General features: G+C 51.1%; 1 protein-coding gene across 6 annotated transcripts in view; it reads left to right on the forward strand.

The window, feature by feature from the left end:
- The first annotated feature begins 2,061 nt into the window (after positions 1–2,061).
- TMEM63C (transmembrane protein 63C) overlaps positions 2,062–3,956 on the forward strand; it is a 66,081-nt gene continuing 64,186 nt past the window's right edge. For 3 of the 6 annotated variants that reach the window (XM_083612533.1, XM_083612537.1, XM_083612539.1), the window contains exon 1: positions 2,062–2,875. The gene's annotated coding sequence lies outside the window, so the exon portion shown is untranslated. The remainder of the gene's footprint in view (positions 2,876–3,956) is intronic. The other 3 variants (XM_083612542.1, XM_083612541.1, XM_083612534.1) reach the window with 1 other exon arrangement.

A 3,956-nucleotide genomic window follows, 5' to 3' on the forward strand; every position in this document is an offset into this window, starting at 1 on the left:
TACTTGGATTGGTAGCAGTAGAAATACTGCCTTTTACTCTTAAAGAGTAGGCCAAAGGATCTCTGATCTGAGTACTAAGCTCTATCATTGGAGATAACCCCTCTGCCTGCTCGCAGAGGGGTTATCTCCAGTTTTAGTGCTGTAGTGCTTACTGTCAAGATGGGAAGATAAAACCCCTATCTAAAGAACATGCAGAGGGATCTTTCCCTGCCACCGCCACCAGAAATGGAGGGGTGGTTTTGCATGTGTGCTTGTGTGCCTGCATCATATCTGGTGTGCAAGAGTTTATATGACTCTCTGCATGTGTGTGTGTGTGTGTGTGTGTGTAAAGGAGAGTGCTGTGTGCCCTGTGCTTGTGTATTCCTGACAATGGGGGGAAATCAAGGTGCATCCATTTGCGGGGTGGTGGTGGTGTTGCTTTGTGGTCTTTGCCCCCACCTACATTTGTCATATCCACCAAAGCAATGTGGCCTTCTGTAAGGTTGGGTAAATTCCAATTCATCGCTCATGCTGAAATCGATTTCACACCCCTGCTGTACAGTTTCTTCATTCAGCCAGCACCTGTACACAGAAACTCTAGATGTATTCAAATCATTTAATTGCAATTACTTCACAAGTTACATAACTCCTAAAACAGTGTGCTGAAGGATGAACTGCCTGATAAAGATGGTATCTGCAGGAGGCCCTCCTTAAAAATCATAGAATTGTAGCGTTAGAAAGGATCCCGAGGATCATCTAGTCCAACCCTTTACAATGCAGGAATCTTAACTATTATTAAGTAGCTTATTAACTAAATAATTCTCTGTAAATAACTCTGCAGAGAGCCGCGGCTAGTCAGAGTAAACAGTACTGGACTACACTCTGACAAATAGCCTGACTCATAGGAGCCAACTCCTAGGGGCTGGGGTTCCTTCGTCCCCCCCCCTCCTCACTGCCAAGAAAATATCAACCTCCCCAAAGTTAAGGGGCATTGCCATTCAAACGGGGGGTGTGCACTGCTTCTTGTGATAAATTATGTGGGGTGCAGCTTACCTGCCCCCTGCCATTTTATTCTAGCTGGTACCCCTAGTCTAACTCCCTTCTCTTGGGGGGGGCCCAATTAGTGCCAGTGCCTTCTGTTAAGAGTTTGGGTGTAATCCTTGACGCCCCCCCTTTCCATGAAGGCGCAGGTTACAGCAACAGCTAAGGCAATATTTTTCCATCTTTGCCGCATTAAGCAGCTGGTCTCTTACCTTTCCCGCCCCGATCTGGCCTCAGTGATCCATACGATGGTCACCTCCAGGCCTGACTACTATAATTCGCTCTATGTGGGGCTGCCCTTGAAACTGTCCCAGAAACTCCAGCGGGTGCAGAATGCTGCAGCGAGGCTCCTCACGGGGTCCCTGCCATGGGAGCATATTCACCCAGTGCTTTACCAGTTGCACTGGCTCCCGGTGGAGTATAGGGTCAGGTTCAAGGTGCTGGTTTTGCCCTTTAAAGCCCTTTGTGGCTTAGGGCCCTCGTATTTATGGGACCGCCTCTCTTGGTATGCCCCACAGAGGACCTTAAGGTCCATGAAAAACCATAGTTTAGAGGTCCCAGGCCCTAAGGAAGTCAGACTATTCTCCACCAGTGATGGCTCCAACCTGGTGGAATGCTCTGTCCCATTGAGACTAGGACCCTACAGGATTTAACCTCCTTTCACAGGGCCTGTAAGACAGAGCTATTCCGCCTGGCCTTTAATTTGAATTCAGCCTGATCTTTTATTTCCCTTCTCTTCCCTCCCCCTCCCCTTTTATGAAGATTACCCGCTCTGAGACCCCACAGCTAATTCTCCCCTGGCCTCCTCGCTGGCCCAAGTACGACTAATTCAGCCAGCCTTGGTGACTATCAAATTGATTTTTGAACTTTGAATTTTATTGTCATTCATGCTTTTATACTGTATTTTATGCTGCTTCTATGTTGTATTAAAATTAAGTGTTTTAAATTTGTTGTTAGCCGCCCTGAGCCTGGAAGGGCGGGGTATAAATATATTTTATTTATTATTATTATTATTATTATTAACTTGCTTTAACTACGTAAGAAATTCAGCTGATGATGCTCCCCCAACCGCTGCACTTCCGGGAAAGAGAAAGGTGCACCTGTTGGGCTACAGCCTGCAACGCGAAAACCCCAGAGCAGGATCGCTGATAGGTTGCGAGCTACCCTCGCGGAGGGAACGAGCCCTTGCCGCCGGCTCATGGGCATCTTTCGCGTTTTCGACGTGCTTCGGCTTTGCTCGGCAACTTGCAGAGAGTCCCTTCCCCGGGCATGCAACTCGGGAGCAAAGCGAGGGCCGAGGCGCGCATTCGCCGCCGCCGCGTTGCAGGAGGGCAGGGCGGAGGCGGAACGGGAAGATCCCTCGCTGCCCGCTGCTCTTGCCTTCTCCCTCGAGGGAAGCCCGTCCTCTTCCTTCGTGCGGAGACCCCCGCTCGGGGAGAGGGGAGGCCGGGCTGGCGCGCCACCGCGGCCACGCCAGGATGCAGCTGCGCGGTCACGGCGCGCCGAGCGAACCCGGGAGGGGATGTGGGTGGGGCAGAGACCGGGTTTCTCTGCTCCAATTCCTGAACGGCGCGAGTAGCCCTTTGCACTGATTCGGGAATTTAGCGACGGCCCCTTGCCTGGCGAAAAGTGGGTTTGTTATGGTCTGTCGCTGGGCGCCTGGAACAGCCTGACGCTGCAAACCGGAGCAGGTCTCCCCGAGCAAGTGTGCCGTTGATCTGGAGAGGGGAGACGCCGGGAAAAGCTGGCCCCAAAAAGTGCCTCCGGCGGCCGTCCTTCGGGAAAGCGTCCTTCGATTTCACGCCGGTGCAGGCGGGAGGGGCAAGCAAGATATCGGCTACCTTTTTTCTTCCAGGTAGGGGAGCAATTCTTTTTCAGCCTGGTCCTTTCTAATTTTTTTGCACGACTTCTGTGACCGGGGGTCTGCAGCGTCTCGTGAAGATGCGCGCAGAGCAGCCCGCCTCGGGTGGTGGTGGTCCCAGAGGGGTTGGAGGAAGAAGGGAAGGGTTGTGTGCGCATATATTTCCAAATCACGAGGCAGGAATGGCTTGGGAGGCCGTCAGGAAACCACCACCACCGACCTAAGCTAGCCATAGGGATGTGTGTTCTCCTTAGGGTCCGCATTGCTGTGGCGAGAGATCCCATGGGAAAGGAGAGGAGGGGCTTTGCACTAGGGGCGGGGGTGGTTTGTCTGCCTGCAATGATCAGAGGAGCAGACATGGGGAATCTCCTCTGCTCGCGGACCCTGCTTAGGCTGGCAAGCAGCGGCGAACATGGGGTTGTAGTTGTAGGGCTGGAAGCATGAAGAAAACCCCAGCCAAAGAGTAGGGCCTTTGGGCCTTGTTTTTTGGTCTGGTGGCGACATCTGTACAGCCACAATCTGAAACAGGATGGGCACCACAGAAAGGGCATGGAAATAAAAGTAGCTTCAGAAAGGAAAGAGATGCACATGTGTATGGTTTTAAAATAAAATAAAATGTGAGTGGGCCTAGTTGCTCCTTTATTGGAACTGGTGCTGACTATTGATGAAAGAATGAAAACCTTGCCGCTTGCATAAGTTTGGCAGAGTGATCTTAAACTACAATTTCTAAATGGTAATAGATTCTGTGCCAGCTGTCTACGTATTTATGAGGCACCTGTGCTGACATTTGAGGCTTAAAGCTGCAGTCCCACTTACCTGGGAGAACGTCCAATTTAACTCAGTGGGACATACTTCTGAATAAATGGCTTGCACCCAAATATCTGAAAGAATGCCGCTTCTGTAAGTGTCAAGATCAGCAGTAAGGGCAGGTTGGGGGCACTGTCCTCAGGAGTTTGGGGTGTCGGCCCAGGAGAGCATTCTTTGTGGCAACCCCTAAATTATGGAATTTCCTCCCCACATTGGTGCGACCAGTGCCTTCATTATGTAGGTTGCATGAAGATGCACCTCTTACCCT

The sequence above is a fragment of the Podarcis filfolensis genome (assembly GCF_964270895.1).
Source record: "Podarcis filfolensis genome assembly, chromosome: 1".
Taxonomy (NCBI): Eukaryota; Metazoa; Chordata; class Lepidosauria; order Squamata; family Lacertidae; genus Podarcis; species Podarcis filfolensis.